This window comes from Chinchilla lanigera, unplaced genomic scaffold, assembly GCF_000276665.1.
Source record: "Chinchilla lanigera isolate Chin_1 unplaced genomic scaffold, ChiLan1.0 scaffold00025, whole genome shotgun sequence".
In the NCBI taxonomy this organism is placed as follows: Eukaryota; Metazoa; Chordata; class Mammalia; order Rodentia; family Chinchillidae; genus Chinchilla; species Chinchilla lanigera.
This window is the reverse complement of record NW_004955426.1, coordinates 23,957,619-23,974,970: the sequence shown is the minus strand read 5'-3', so window position 1 is coordinate 23,974,970 and position 17,352 is coordinate 23,957,619. Positions and strand designations below refer to the sequence as shown.

General features: G+C 42.0%; 1 long non-coding RNA gene across 1 annotated transcript; it reads right to left on the bottom strand.

Moving 5' to 3' along the window:
* Positions 1 to 4,132: 4,132 nt before the first annotated feature.
* LOC106148670 lies at positions 4,133 to 15,450 on the bottom strand. Its single transcript, XR_001234314.1, has 3 exons — positions 15,367 to 15,450; positions 6,906 to 7,247; positions 4,133 to 5,065 (listed from the first exon to the last, which is right to left on the bottom strand). It is a non-coding gene; the product is annotated as an uncharacterized LOC106148670 (long non-coding RNA).
* Positions 15,451 to 17,352: the final 1,902 nt, after the last annotated feature.

The following is a 17,352-nucleotide window of genomic DNA, read 5'->3' as shown; positions in this document are numbered from 1 at the left end:
GTATGTTTAATGATCGTTATCTGAGGTGTCCGGGAACTGCGGAATTGCAGCTGCTTGGGGAAGCACATGCTTCTTTCTTCACAAGTGAAAGCTGCTTCATCCACAAAGCACAGTCCCTGCCTTTACAGCTAGGTTAGCCTTAGAAGGGCAGCTGCGTAGCTCCTTCAGTTTGAGGGATGCAGTGCAGTTATCAGGTTTGACATATGGTCCCTGTGCTTGTAATAATATCTACATTTGCGTGAGACTTTTATGTGTGCGGTTTCATTCACTTGTTCGTAACACCACTTCACAGTAGGTTGCGCAGTGATTAGTTGTCTTCCAGCTTCTCCAGGGAGGAAAACAAGGCAAAGTGAGGGGAAACAGGAATGCGGCTACGCATCCCGCCAGCTCAGACTCAGGACTACGCACTCACCTCCTCAGCCTGTGGCCTGTGCTCTTCTCAGCTGGGTGGAGGCTTCAGAGTACTTCGTGCTGTGGGAATATATCTTTGTTTTTTAATAGGGCCTTTGTATGGAGCCTGTGGTGGCCTGGAACTCGGGACCCTCCTACCTCAGCCTCCCAAGGGCTGTGATTACACACCAAGGATTCTGGAGTATCTTTGTTTGATCAATTAATTATATCCCCCTTTAGTTTCTGGGAGCAAATGCTACATCTGAGCTCACCTCTGTGTTTCGACTTTTATCTAATTTTCCACCAGTTTCCAGTGGAGAAGAAGTAGAAGAAAGGGTCTGACCTAGGCAGCAGAAACAAGAAAAACTCTTTAAAGTGTTGGTCTTTGAATGTGACCAGAAACTGCATGTGACAGACAACCTATAGACTCATATTTGTCTACAGCACGTTTTGTCCCCGTTATATCTCATGACTTCCTTTTCTTTACTGTGACTCTTACTCAGGGACACAAATGATTTATATAGAGAGACAACTTCTGCGTCCGATGTATCTAATTGCTTTGGAAATCATGCCTCTCTCTTTGCTCCTTTTTTATGGAATATACTTCCCACCGTGTCCTCTCACCTGCTCCATTTATTTCTTGTGGTTTCAGTCTTGCTAGTTCTCCTAACGTAGCCGTAATCTTACAACCTCAGTTTGATTTTCTTTTATTCTTTCTCTCCAGTGCTCTCTGTATTTCAACACACGAGCCAAAGAGAAAACTCAGTCTACTGTCTTATTATCTAATAATTGATCTCTTAATTTCCTAAAGTCCCTATGTTCTGATTTTCATTAAAAATCAAAGCAAATATTGTAAAATTAGCTTTAATTTCTATAAGCGCCTATAGTTCCTATAGCATCTTTATTGGAATACTCTTCTTCCATTTTATGAAAGCTTTTTAATTGACCTCATGATATTTTGTGCTGTCACTAAAGTTAAAAAAGATAAAAAAGGACATCCATGTCCAGGAATTCCTCTAAATAGGGCAGATTAACTTTTTTTTCCCAGTGTGGAGATTGAAGCCGGGACCTTCACACTGAGCAATAACCCCAGCCCATTCTAATATTTTTTTATTTTTGAGAGAGCGAGGGTGTCCGTAAGTCACTTAAGTTGCCTCTCCTGGGCTCAGTCTTGTGACCTTGTGATGTCTCAGGCTCACAGAGTACTGGGATTATTGGTATGCACTACTCTGCCTTCCTCCTCGGTAACTCTTGCAAACACCTTCTCAGAGACTGAGCTGGAGCGCTGGTGTATGGAGGTCGCTAATCACCTGAGGGGCCAGGGGATGGGAGAGGAACCTCTTTATAAATTTTGTACCTGCCCCAGTGTCCCCTGCCGAAATCACAGTGTTTGTTTGGAGGCCCTGCTGCCTGGTGGGCCTTCCTATGGGTCAGCAGTCCACCCGCCAGGCCTCTCTTCCTCTGTCCTCTGGGGCTATGGTCATTCCTCAGGGCACTGCTGCTTTCTGCTTGTCTACTTTAGCCCCTCCAAGGTGTCAGAATGCCTCCGCTTCATGAGCCTAAATGGAGTCTCAGGAGTGTGCTTCTAACCAAAGCACTCTGATGGAACTATTTTTGGGGCAGCATTTTGATGTAAGTTTTAGGACAAATAATCTTATTTAAAATGAGTCTACGACAGTGTAAAATCATTACTCCTTTTTACCAACTGGAATGTGCACAGACATTCTGGATGCCACCACTGACTAGGGTAGACCTTTATATTTGCACAGGGTATGTGTGTGTGTGTGTGTGTGTGTGCTGTATTATTTCTGTTTTCAGTTTCTGTACTACTGATTTTTTTCTCCCAACATAAAATCATTTAATTTGTCTTCACAAATTGAATTTTTCAATGGTGAATTTCATCTTGGTGATACTGAGCTGAATTAATTCCAACTAGTCCAGATTTATCTCTGGCTGTGGAAGCTGAAGCTGGGTATACTGTTCTAAGATTGTGACAAGATTTAGGTATAGCAAAAAGATTTGATCTTCCAGGTCCCTCCCGTTTCATACAGCATCAAAACCAAGTTCCCACAACTACCATGGAGGGTCAGCGGCGCTCAGATCAATTCTGCTCTGACCCCAGCTCACCTTTGTAGCTTCGCCTTTGTCCCCATGCGCAAGGACACCCTCCCTCCTGCTCTTCACCACCTGATCTTTCCCAGCTCTGCTCCTCACACACAGTTGCCTCTGCTTGCAGTGGCCTGCTCTGCCCACCGGCCCTGCACTGCTCAGTGCCCAAGTCTTCCTTTCTGTGATGCCTACATGGAAACTCCCAGGAAGTGTGGCTTGAGGTTCCATCTGTTCTCCTGCAGCATTCTATGTAGCTCTTTATTACAACTGTAGTCACATGGCTGTAGTCATCTATTTAGATACTTGTCCCTCTGACCAAACTATGACCTTAGAAAGGAATCATTGGGTTGGAAGAAACAGACCCTGTTCTTCTCTGGTGAATTAAACAAACAGAACAAGAGGGAAGGAGTTTAGTGGTCAGAGAGAGGACCAACCTAAAACCCGGCGATATAAATGGCAGCTGAGCCTCACGGGAACAGAAACTAGGGATGGGAAAACTATCAAGAGCCAAGGCAAGTCAGGTATGGTGGCACATGCCTGTTGTCCCAGCACGCAGGAGGCTGAGGCAGGAGGATTGCCATGAGTTCAAGACTAACCTGGGCTACACAGTGAGTTTAAGACCAGTCCTCACTACGCAGTGAGACCCTGTCACAAACAAACCACTCATTTTTTAAAACTTTTTTAAAAGAGCCAAGGCAGCTTACGTGTTCTCACTCTTGCCCACTCTATCTTTAATGCTCTTCTTTCCTTTACTCTCTGTGCATCTGCTGCTTTCCATTTTTACTTTCTTTTTGCAGTTTTATTTCTTTTATTCCACTGCACATCAGCATGGCTGCCTCTTATCCCTAAAGACAGATGTGTTTCTAGGTCAGGGACCTCAGCTACCTGACTCGATTTCTGGGGCCTCAGAGCATAGACAACAAGTAGTTGGGACCACTAAGTTCTTTTTTTGTGAATGCCAGGAATCAAACTCACAACCATGCACTTGCCAGGCAGGTGCTGTGCCGCTGAGCCATATCTCTGGCCCCTGCTCTTCTTTAAGACTTGCTGGTACAATCCCTGGCACACGTGGCTTATGTAATACATGTTAACTCTTGACTCCAAGTGTTTATGTAGGTGATTCTAGGGTTTCACAAATATTTCTGGGTGATGGATCATTTCCATATGGCACAGAGCAACACAGACCACATATTCTGAACCAAATTATAGAGATATGCTATTTTTAAAGAGACATTAATAAAGGCTCTTCTGGATTACAAAGAAAGTGTAAATATGCTCATATTTAAATGATAAAATTATAAGAGACAGCCTAAAGGCCACCTGGGAGACTGTGAAGGCCCAGCCGTGCTCGCTGTAAGAATTATTTTAGCCAGACACGGTGGCTCATGCCTGTAATCCCAGCACTTGGGAGGCTGAGGCAGGAGGATCATTGTGAGTTTGAGGCCTGCCTGGGCTACAAAGTGAGCTCAAGGCCAGCCTGAACTGCATAACGAGACCCTGTCTCAAAAAAGACCAAAAAAAAAAAAAAAAAAAGAGGAATTATTGTTTTATGTCTGTTTATGTACCCTGATAGCAAGCTTTTTTAAAAAAAAAATGACACAGCTCTGTGATTTTTGTCATGGTCAGTTTTAGTTTCTTTTATTCACTGGCAAATCTTTTCCTGCTCTAGGGAGCTATAGCAAATTTAAAAGGCAATGCATTACATGATTTCATTGTCAATATCACAGAAAATGGTTTATAAAGATTTGTAACAAGTGCCGCATCCAATCCACGCAGTCATGCAAACAGAACAACTTCTGAACTAATAAAAGGAAAAGGGAAATTCAAACTCTCAACTTCTCTTTCTCCTCTGACAAACTCTGCTCATTTTCCTTACTATACTCCTTTGAGGGCTGCCTTTGAAATTGGCGCGGAGCAGTCAGAGTGGCCATTGAAGACTCCATTTTACTAACTGTGCTGAGCAAATATAAATGACAAAGCTCTGACTGAATGCGCTAGAGTCAAGGAGGGAAGATGCCCATCCCGCTCAGGGCACCAGCCTCCGGACAGTCACCCGCCAAGGACAGATTCCGGCTCTAGTGCCAGTGTGCGTTTCTAGACTTAAGATTCTCAGCCCAGCAGCCTGTAGACCGGAAGCCTGATCAGGAAAACTTGAAAAATAAATGTTGTGTAGGAAATACCGAAGGGACATTCTCTCCCTGAGCAGTTCCTGTTTTAAGAAGTAACAGAACAACTAAATCTGTTGCCATCTCCTTAAACCTTTGGTTGTTTGTGTCTTTTTAGAATAAATATTAACAATAGTTTCTAGGGAGCCAGCCACAAAGCAGAGACCTGTGCTAACCCGGGCAATGGGAGAAAACACACAGAAGGGGAGCCCAGACCTGCGGTGGGCTGCAGGTCCTGGGGGAGCTGAGGACCCACTGCTGAGCCGCGTGTTCCAGTCTGCAGCGTGAAGCTTCGGATGGGATGTCTGTCTGCAGAGTCCCTTGGGTCTGGAGGCCTCTGCTGTTCTTCTGAGACCCACTGCTCTTCTGAAAGTGACTCCATATGATCTGAATTTGACAGCCTGGTAGTAAGAAAAAGGCAGCAGGGCAGTTTCAGCATCCTGCTGGCATAAATCTCAATGCTGTTGTCCTCTAAATCCCTGTGGGTCATTAAGGTGGTGCAGATGCTCACCCTCTCTTTCCTAAGCCACAGGGAATATATATGTATATGTACATATATGATCTATTATATATAAATGCCTTATTGTATAAAGGATGTATATGCATATAAAAACATCAGATTTCAAAATATGTGAAGAATGCTCACATATATTACTGTGAAAAAAGAAGAGAACCTTATAGAAAAATGGTATGAGAATTAGAGACATATTATACAGACACAAAAAAATACAAATAGCCAGGCATGGTGGTGCACACCTGTAATTCTAGCACTTAGGAGGCTGAGACAGGAGGATCATTGTGAGTCCAAGGCCAACCTGAACTACCTAGTGAAAGCCTGTCTCAAAAAAAGAACAAATAAATAGCTAACAAGCGTGAAAAGATGCTCAACCTCTTTAGTAATCTGAGAAATGCAAATTAAATCTGCAATAACGTGATGCCTGGATCAGCAAAGCTAAAAACATCCTGCACTCTCAGGTCATGGAGAGGGGGTGGTGCAAGGAGCACCCACACACTGCAGGTAGACAGAGGTGTGCAGACAGCCCAGGGTGCCACAGCACTCACACCGTGGGAAATGCACAGTATGTGCTCCAGGCTGAAAGAAGAAGAAGGCTCACAGCATCTCATGAGAGTCACAGTGTGGAAACAACCTGGGCTCAACCAGCGGGAACACAGGTGTCGTTATTCACTGGGATACTGTGCAGTGAAGTAATCTGACCACAGCTACCCCACAGGCATTGGCTGTACTGAGCAAAGGAAGTCAGACCTGAGAGAACCTATGGTATAGTTCATTCTTTGTTGAAAAACAGGGCAGATAAAGCTATTTTTTTGAGCATGTAGACAATAACAGTGAAACTATAAAGAAAAATCAAAGAAATGAATGCCATGAAAGTCATTCTGTTGTGGGGGAATCATGCTGTGCGGAGGAAAAGCTACACAGCAGGTTTGTAGGGTTCTAGGGTAGGAAATACTTCCTATTTCCTGACCTGGATGATAATGACTTGCATGCTCTTTTGATAACCACTTTGGTAAACACTAGTTTTAAGGTTTCTGATCTTTTCTCTTTTGTTTGTTTGTTTGTTTTGGGTGTTTTTTGTTTTGTTTGTTGTTGTTGTTTTTTGAGACAGAGTCTCACTATATAGCCCAGACTGGCCTCAAACTCTCAGCAACTCTCCTGCTTCAGCCTTCCAAGTGCTGGGATTATAGGCATTCACCACTACATCTGGCTTTCTGATCTTTTTGAATGAACATAATACATCACAATTTTTAAAGTTTCAGAAGGAGAGAAAAAAGTCCGGCATATTGGGGTGTGAAAATGTGAATCTGTATTATAGAAACAAATCCTCTGTAGGTGGAAATAAAAGTCACTTGGATTTGATGTAGGAAAACACTAAAATTAGGAAACCTGCTACTAAGATAAAGAACAGGCTGATTTCCCAGAACAAGGAAAACTGTGACACAAAAATGCTCCTTTTATTTTATTTTACTTTCTTTAGCAAGCAACTCAGAGATATAAACTGGGCTTTATGTTCACAACAATTTTAAGAGTAACCCAGCCACCTCAAAAGTAATGTAGTCACCCTAGTTAAGAAGGTTAAACTATAATGCATTTCAATGTAATAAGTAACTTCTCTAAAACTGTCTGTGAAGCCAGTGATAGTGGGAAAATCCAACAGCACTTTGAAAAGTGCAAGACTCCCACTCATCAGTTCCTGCGTGTGCATCATCTGTCTGAATACTTACTTCAGCCTCGTCCATGTTCCTTCTTCTCATTGCCATCAGTAATCTATGATTTTGCAGCATTTACTTAATTTCTCTGTGTTCTATTGAACCTGATTTATCTTCACAGAAGATAGAAACGGGCAACATGCAGATGCATGACTTTTGCTTCTTTCAATAATAATGCAGGCTGTTCAACCTCAGCTGCTGAAGCTTAAGTATTTCCACTTTGCAGCAGGTACCCGGCGTATTTCCGCAGCTGTAGGATTCCACGTATTTCTCCAACTGTCTTTGCTCATTTTCTGCCAATCATTATAACTTCTGTAAATATGGTGTACATGTTTATTTTCTCCTTATGAGGATTTCCTATTAAATTTAAAATAGGAACTACTCAGAACTAAATAAATAAAACCCAGGGGTCATTTATTACCAAAAATCCTGACACGACAGCGGATTTGCTTTCTTGTTCATTCCCTGGTGTCTCCCATATGAGTGGTGACCCCACCACGTGGGTCGCTGGAATGTAACACATATTGACAAAAACATCTTTTCTTTAGAAAAAAAAGTGGAGGGTGGAGGACAGATGAGGGAACAAATAGCAACTAAAACTTTGCTTCACATGTTTGCAATTTAATATGTTTATGTTTCCCAATAATTCATTCCAAAGACACAGGGTATTTTTCTCTAATCCTGAATCTGACTTATAACTGTGTTTTTCATTATCTGATTTAAACACTTTCAGTTGCATTCTCAAGCTTCCTTTGACACTTCCCAAATAGCATCCATTTGCTCGAGCAAATGATATAATCATGAGTATTTGTCATACGTGGGGCAGACCACCAGAAAGTGTCATTTTGCTGTGGAATCAAAAAGGAAGACATACACAAGACACATTCTCCTTACCATGGAATTTGCCCTGAGATCTGAAAACCCTCAGTGCTAAAGTTAGAAGGCTTCTGCAGCTTTGCCGTCTCCGCCCCCTCCCTTCCTTTCTGAGGTTGGATAAGAGCATCTAGGTGCTAGTAGGGAGAGAAGCGTAGGGTGAGAGGAGACACCTGAAAGATTCTCCATGCCTTTCCTCCTGCCCTTCCTTTTGTTGGACTTTGGAGGGAGATCCTTTTACCAGAACCTGGCAGAAAAGTTGGAGCACGAATATCAACTTTTTCTCCTGGAAACAAATGCATCGCTCACAACCTTTTTCTTACAGATAGGACGGGTGAATGTGTGGCAGTGAGAGCGATGCCAGTTTCATCTACCCAGTTATTCCTTTCAAAACAGAAAAAGAGAGGAGAGGCCAAAGCATCTTTCCTCACACCTCAGGCACCTCTCTGCTCATCCTTATTCTGGCCTGGTTTGGTTGAACGGTTACAGTGCAAAGTTATTCTTTCACCATGGCGATGACAGAAAGGTAAATTGTTAACAAATGACTAGGTGAGTGCATTATTACTGACCTTCCCTGGCCTCCTCAGTGGGACTTGGGGCCACTGTGCAATCAAAAGCCTGGTGCGATATTTTTGACAGGCCCAGAAGGCCATCAGTTAAGTTTTGGGTAATTCATTGATGTTTCTTGGAGATCTGCAATTCTTCCACGCACAATCAAATATCGTTTACTAGGTACATTTCAGTGGTATTTTATGTTGCGGACTTCACGTGTTAGTCTAAGCAGTTAAGTTTCTATAGGAAAATCTGTACCCAAGTTGACTAAAACTCAGGAACGCCCAGTGCACTAAAAGGAAAACTCATACCCGCAGCACTTCACAGAGAGCTCAGCTGTAGAGGACTGCCTGCGCTAGCAACGCCTAAAAGAATTGTTCCTCCCACGTGTGCAGGATGCAGTGATGACTCTAGTAGCTACATTTGAAGATATGAACTGTGATATGTTAAAACTAAGGGAATCACAAGAAACATGTTCTGAAAGTAGAATTCAACCAATGTAAGGAAGAGCCAGGTGTGGTTGCCAGGCCTGTAGTCCCAGCTGCTCGGCAGGCTGAGATGGGAGATTACTACAGCCCAGGGGTTTTGAGACTAGCTTGGGCAACATAGTAAGACCCTGTTACAGTTATATACACACACATCCTAAATGTCTGAGCTGTAAACCCTGCTCAAAAGAGGCAAAAATGGTTTGGCCCAATGTCCACACGCATCTTCTGAGGGACACAACCCGGGTTTCTGAAGCGATGCTCTGAATTCATGGCATTTCACGGGACCACTGAAAATACTTGGTAATTGTTTCCAGCTGTTGCTTAGATATTTCCTTTACATTCCACGGCCCTGAGGAAAAAAACCCTTTACGCCAGGTTTGTGGATCATAATGTTAACTGTAAATCCACTCCACAGTAGTCTATAACACAGAGTTTTTATTTCATTGTTTCTACTTCATGCCAAGTCATAAAATTTTTAAAAATGAAGAAGAAAAATAAACAAAAACAACAGAAAATCTCTTTTAAATTCAAGGACTTGTCCCTTCCTGTATGGTAAAAGCTCACTAATTTAGATCTGTCTAACTGGTGAAAGGCCTACATTACAGGCTATTAAGTTTTGATGCTTGAGCTTCTGTGCTGTATAGAAATGCATGCATGTCTGCACAGGGGTGTTTATTTCTCAGGGTAACAGTGTGTAGTGCGCAGAGCATGCAGGGGGGAGCACGATGGAAGATGGGGCTCCTGGCCCCCCCAACAGGCTGCCAGGCCTCAGACAAGGTCCCCCGAAGTGAGAAGCTGGGCCTAGAGTGGGATGACGAGTCCTCAGCGTGTGCAGACTGCCTTTCTGTCCTGCTTCCACCGCTCATTTCCCTCCTTTGTACAGCAAACTTTCTACTCGCCCCAGAAGCAGCCTCAGCATATTTCTTAACACAGAGCTCCAATAAACATCCATCAATCTGTCGACCTTGGCAGACAATTTCAGGCCTACTAGGGGACTGAGCGATTTCAAAGTTTCTTCCAGCACCGTCTCTCCACTATGCTAATAAAGATCCTTAAGAAATCCACTGTAAGGAATGTGAAAATGTAAGCTGTGTATGCTTTATAATATACAGACCATTTCCAAGTTGCTTTACAAGGACTTGCAACATCAGCCAGCTTTATAAAATAGTGTTTTTTCACTAGACTCAACACAGAAGCTAGCTTCATAAGACAAAAGAGTTCTTAGCACACTTGGGGGAAGAGAGAGTAAATGGAAAGGAGGAGGTTAGCATTTAAGGACTTGTGCACTGGAAGCAACTAGGAGACATTTCTAATACCCAAACATAGAACTCATTCTGCTGATTATTTTCTGTGAAGGAGCCCACAGAGGATGTTTCCTTTAAAATATTTCTGACAAACTCTGATAGACACTCTTGTCCACAGATCCTTTCTGGAGCTTACCTTACATGTTTTTATTTCTAATATCTATTATTTCAAGAAACAACAATAGTAGGTGTCATCCCTCACCTCATCCAAATAAACCTGCACATTTCAAGAATGGCATACAAATACATAATTTTACCATGATTGAATTTGCAGTTTTATTACTAGAACCAAGAAAAACAAACAAAAAAACTTCATGGTGGCCACTCAACCCTTTTAGTTTCTCAGTCCAAAAAGCCTAGCGTCATTATTCACTCTTCAGTTTCTCTCACAAACGCTTTCCCAGCGTGTGCGGCCGATTCTATTAGCTCTTGTGCCAGGTCTGACTGCTTCTCACCACCTTCGATTGCTGCCGTCGTCACCGATTATTCCAGTAACGCTCTAGCTCAGGTCCTGTTTCTGTCCTTGAACCTCATTCATTATTTTCAAAAAAGCACAGAGTGATCCCAGTAAAACTGAACTCAGATCATGCCCTCCTCTCTTTAAAAACCTCCAGCTACCCTCATAATGGAGTCCAGCTAAAGCCAGTCATTATGATGCCAAGGAAAACCTATACCTCTGACTCCCACCTCTTTGTTACTTCCCCTCTTGTCCGCTCAAGACTGGCCTCCTTCTTCCTCGGAATTCCATGAACCATCCTGCCAAGAAGCTCTGCTGGTGCTATTCCCTCTGCCTGGAATATAAATTCTCCACATCCCAACATGGCTCCTCCTCATCATCTTGAAATCTGGACTCAAGAGTCATTATATTGGCAAGCACGTCCTTATTTACTTCATTAAAATTGTAATCCTGTCCCTACCTTGTTACTCCCCTTAGATCTACTCTATGGTAAAATGAGCCTGTAGCATAACAATGTTTATTTCCTTTGTTTACTGTTTATCTTTCCCCACAAAATTTCAGCTCCACAAGGACAGGGATTTTGATCTGCTTTACTCACCAGTGTATCCCCAGGATCTATTTTTTTTCTTTATTCTTATTTTTGCAGTGTTGGGAATGGGACCCAGGATTTTACATACTCTGGGCAAGTGCCATACCACTGAGCTATATCTACAGTCTTCCCCAGCTTCTAGAACAATGACTAGCACACACAGACACTCACTAAGTATTTGCTGAATCAAGAAACAAGTGAATTAGCCAGTAAGTAGTATGACTCAGTGAGGACACAAGCAGTCCACAAGTGAGCCAAAAACAATCAGGACGTGCTTTTCTGGGAATTTACTCTCCAAATTTCCACAATTTAGTTTCCCTTTCTCTAAAATGAACTGATCCTTCTCTTTCAGCATGTCACAGAATTGCAATAAAAGCAAACGGGAATTTATGTTAATATCTGGGAAGAAACTTTCTGTCTTGTCAAACATATTTGGGAAACAATTATGCAATACGCTGCTTGTACACTTGTCTCAATTCTTCACAACCAACTATTTCACTTAGCAACTTCATGAAACACCGATAGCAAAAGTCACAAAAATAGACTTTGAGCAAGTCCACTTTTTGCTTATTTATTTCTTTGTCAATGACAGGAAAAACTTCAAAATACTAAAACAGTCAATGAATTATATGTTTAATGTACTCTTTTTATGTACAGACACCATATTTTAGAAATAAAATTATTGGATTCTAAAGTAATTTGTGGCGACATACTGGGCATGAAACACAGATTAGAACAAATGGTATGACACAAAAATATTTTAGTTAATTAATAACCATGTCTAAACTTTTGAGCATTTTTATATGCAAAGTATCGTGTTAACAGTTTTGCATGCATAATCCTATTTCATCCCCATCTAAACTCTAAGGAAGGAAGGACATATTTAAAATTTGAATCTTCAAAATGCAAAACATCTTGCCTTAATGTTGCACAGCATAGTAGGTGGCAAAGCTGTAATCAAATCTGAGTTGACCCTGTCCAAGTCCGAAGGCAGCATTCTTAACAGATTTGCTTCTCTAAGACAGTGGTTTACGGAGATGACAGAATAAAATACTTTGAATCAGGATAGTTCCAGAAAAAATTGGGTCATAAGGTTAGAATGTTTCACATTATTCTACATTTCTGAATGTTGACTGTGAAAACAAAAGCTGTTAAGAGAGGAAGTCAGAGGAGGAAAACTGTGGACAATAAGGCGGGGTGCCTTTCCCCTAGAAATCCGCAAAGCACTGTCACAGTACAGACTGACCAATGAAGCTTTCATGGCATAGAATAAAATGGGGGCTTGGCATTTGTTCAATTAATTGGATCCATGAGAGATACAAACTGTAGGACTTAGCTTTCAGTGATTTTTTTAAAAAATTTGAATTAGTTTTATCTCTCTCCAGAGATGGATGAACTGAAGCTAAAACCACAATTACCTCCTGACTTCCTGTCTGGATGCTGACTTTTTCCAAGTGAAGGCATTTTGTCAAGTCAGTACATCCAGAGATGTCCCGAGTATGTTCGCACTGGGTGGGGAGTGCCTGCTCCTCTGTCTGTTGCAGAAAGGACAGGACGCAGCGGACCTTGCTGAGGAGAGAGAGGACCCCCAGGCACGGCGGGACACGCTGCGCTGTGTGCCCAGCCCCCTCGCTGCATGGATGTCCGCCGAGTGTAAGGAAGGCACGTGCAGGGCTCTCCTCACCCCCACCTCGTCGTTCACTGGCTGTGTCGCAAGAGTTTTCATGGATTTAAAACTCATATTTTCTGCCAAACGTCCACCAATGTGATCGTTGTTGTTACCTTCATTTATAAAACCTTGCTTTCTCTTTTCCTATGGACTATTTATGGGACCATTTCAAGGATACTGAGGTACTACTTTACATGATATGGAAAAGGGGTCTCTCTTTCTCCGCCTCTCTCTCTCCCCTTAATTTTCTATTTTCAATCTTGCAATCATTTGTTCAAATCCCAGTGGGTCAATCAACTCAAAGGACAAAAAGCAGAAATAACATGAATTCGTTTTTTTATAACTGTTGTTTGTGGCAAACATGGTGGCACAAGCCTATAACCCCAGCACTCAGCAGGCTAAGGTGGGAGGATCGCTGTGAGTTTGAAGCTAGCCTGCGCTACATAAGTGAGGTCAGGACCAGCCTGCACTACGTAGCAAGACCCTGTCTCAAATAAATAAATAAATAAATAGATAAATAAATAAATAAATAAATAAATAAATAAATAAATAAATAAATAAATAAATAAATAAATAAATAAATAAATAAATAAATAAATAAATAAATAGATAAATAAATAAATAAATAAATAAATAAATAAATTGTTTGCTTTTTTTGGAGGGGCGTGCTTTTTTGAGACAGGGTCTCACTATGTAGTTCAGGCTTGACTTGAGCTCACTCTGTAGCCCAGGCTAGTCTCAAACTTGCAATGATCCTCCTGCCTCAGCCTCCTTAGTGCTGGGAATACAGGCATGCACCACCACGCCTAGCTGCTTTTGTTTTTTGAGACATGGTCTCACTATGTATTCCAGGTGGGTCTTGAACTAATGGTGATTCTCCTGCCTCAGCCTCCCAAGTACTAGGATTACAGGACTCTCCATGCTCTTCCATGCCTGGAGAATCAGTTTAAACAGATGAGGGAAAGGTGTGAAATCTTGATGAATCTTGATTTTCTATCTCAGGTTGATAGGAAATCAAGGAAGCATCAGGAAAAGATGAGCGATGACAACTGATTGGCCACTAAATATAGGCCCATGTGCTGTCTTTGGATTATGAGCTCCATGATAGGACTCCTGGCACAAAGGGGGCTGCCTGTCCGCACTGTAATGCATACCCAAGGGTTTTATTTTGAATTAAAACTTTTACCTTTTCTAATGTGTAAATGATTATGCTAAACATTTGCCAAGAAAAATGTAATACACAGAAAGCCCTCATATTTTTAAGAAGCACTTGACACTAGAGAAACAAATAATCAGAATCAATGAGAATGAGAACATATGATATCTTTATAATAAAGACAACACAGCCTCTACTTGGAGAAATGCAAATATTCTAATGTTATTGGGAAAACATGTTCCTATAGCTATAGGAACTCTAGTTGGAACTAAATCTAAAAGTATGCAGCTGATAAGTCTTCAGTTCCTAGTGTCCATTCTGAGTCCTGCAGGACGGTCTGGAATGAGGCTGATAGAATGATTCCAGAGAGGGTTCCTCAAAGTAGACGCCAAAGAAGTGCCCATTAATGATGCTTAGAGCTACCATAGGGATAAAGAACACTGTCTGTGGTGTCAGACTATCCAGGTTCAAATCCAGGTTCCACCATTCATCAGCTGTGCTGTGCTCAGAGAACTTATTATTTATTTAACATTTAAACAGTGCCTCAGCAAAGAAGGGGGTTCTTCTAGGAATCAAAAAAGTTAACAGATATAAATCACTTGGGGTAGTGTCTTGCACAAGGTAAGCACCACAGGATATTAGAAGTCATTTTTACTGCTATAGGCAAGTAGAGAAACAAAATGCAAACTGCAGACATCATTACTGTATTTGAGTCACTACAGTGACATCAAGTGACATAAGATAATGTGGTAAAAGACAGCATGGTGACACAAGCTATGCGATTAATAAATGCATGTGAGTGAACACATTAATAAGGGAGTCTCAGCTATACACCAAGAGGATCAACAACAAATGGGTAAATGAAAGTGAATGACAAAGAAGGCTGAAGCAAGACCAGATGCTCAAGACACAAATTTACTGTCAGCCACACCCTCCTGGGGTATACCTGATAGTTTAAAGGAACAGTGTTGGACTTCCTACTAAAACCAACTGCAAAATATGCCAATATCAATTAATGGCTCTGTCCACTGTCATGGAGTCTTGTGATTTGGTCTGGATGTCTGCAAATACAGTGACAGGTGAAGAACTCTTGACAGCAGCACGAAATAGCATTGCATGCAATTCCCTGCATAATATCAGTACAACAAAAAAGGAGCTGTGACTAATATGTCCCCATCTTATCATTTGCCTGCAGTAATTGACCAGCTGCTTTGGGTTACTTGAATACTCTTTTCCCTTCCCATACCCTCCCTTTCCTAATACACTTTAAGAGGTTGTTTGTCAAAAGGAGTCCACTCTCACTGCCTAATTTACAACATACTGTCTACCACTTTTGATGCAGGAATGTCTTCATGGACTCTAAAATTGTTGCGTACTAGAAATCTTACCCAAGAGCTAGGGGCAGTGTAGAATGTCCATTAGAATGTTCTACTAAGTTGAATCTTGATCCACTGCCAATGGTTCAGGTAAGTGATGTTCTTCAGGTCACTCTAAGGAAGGAAAATAGAAGGACAACAATCAGAGAAACAGAATTAATTTTAACATTAAAATATAAACATTATAATATTTTGAAAATTTGATGAGGAAAAGGAAGGATGAAGTATGAAATTTTTTTTGTCTTTTTGAGACAGGATTTCACTGTACAGTTCAGGCTGGCCTTGAATTTGCTTTGTAGCCCAACCTGGCCTCCAACTCACAGAGGATTCTCCTACCTCAGCCTCCCAAGTGCTGGGATTACTGGCGTGTGCCACCACGCCCAGCCAAGGTATGAAACTTTAGAGTTGGATGTTACTGTTTAAAATGTTGAATGAATGCAGATCGGAAACATTCCAACGTAATGGGAACATTCCAACTCAGTGGACGTTCTGGGCTCTGGTTTCACTCCACGTTAGAACTGACAGGAAAGCTTCAAAGAAACTCACAGCACATAGTTGGGTGTAGTGGTACATGCCTATAATCCCAGCAATCTGGGAAGCTAAGGCAAGAGGACTGTAAAAGCCCAGCTTGGGCAATTAAATGACTCAGTGAGACTCTGTCTAGAAATTTAAGGAAAAGAGGGGGGTGCTGTAGATGTAGCTCAGTGCAAAATCCCTGGGTTCAATTTCCAGTATCACCAAAAATAGGAAGGGTGGGAGGGAGGAAGAAAGGAAGGGAGGAGGACAGGAAGGGATTTTATCCTACAGATAAGTTAAACCAAAATCTCTGGGAGAGCAATCCTCAGTAGTAGTAAAGTTAAGTATTCCCCCAGATGATTTACTAGACAGCCAGGATGGAGAAACACTGGTACGAATTCTCCTGATTGGGTGCCTTGACCAGAAGTTAACAAACACACCTGATAAATGCTGTTTAAAACATAGATTCCTAAGTACCTGAGGAATTGAGTGAGAGTCTTCAGGGGTAGAGTTGGTGTGGTGGTGACGTGGCAGTAAGGAACAGAAATCTGTACTTTTAAGAGCATCTTGCAGGAAACCACATCGTGTGACAGTCCGGACTCCGGAACTGTTTCACTCTTCAGATTTTGGTTTGCTCACACGGGCATCAAGCGGGTCCATCAACCACGTTCCGGACTGTTCTCATCTTATTGCGACTATTGCCTGGACCTTGCTTGGTATAAAACAAGTCAAGTTTGTTTTCCAAATGTCTCTGCTTTGCCAAATTTACAACATAATGAGACGGACTTGGTAAAGATATCCTTTCCATGAGATTGTGGAATTATTGGCTGGATATGCTCTGTGAATGCTCATAACATGGGTCTTCATGTACCACGAAGTGTGACACTGGATTTTTAAACTAGGATCTATTGCAGGTAGAATTCTCAACATTAGTATTTATCGCCTCCGCTTTCTAGTCTCGCCCCATGGACTGTCTTCTGAAGGCTTCCTACAAGCGTACATTGACACTACCTTCACTGCCGCTACTGGGAGCAGCAGGGCAGCTTCCTGATTTCCAAATGTGTCTGTTTCCATTGCCCAGCAATATTTTATTCTTTGTGGTTTTGCAGACTTTCAATCCATCCTTCCTCTGCAATCGACAAAGTAGAAGGACACCCTCTCAGCGTGTTTCTCGAAGCTCACTTCCTGTTCAGCGGGGAACTTTTCTTCTCTGCTGGAAAAAAAAAGTGCACTTCTCACCACCTTTGACTTCCTCTGCCTGGGAATGATGGACTTTGAACTCTAGGTCTGGGTACTAATCCTTGCGCCTTTTGTATTCCAAGGCTCCCTCAGGATGGAATTAGATCTGGGAATCAAGTTATCACTACTGCAAGCAGACAATCTGCAAGGCTCTTTGAAGTGCTTTTGATGGTGAATAGTATTCATGAGTTCAACGCTCAGAAACCTGTCCATCCCAGAGCTAGGCAAGTAGGTGTCTTAAAA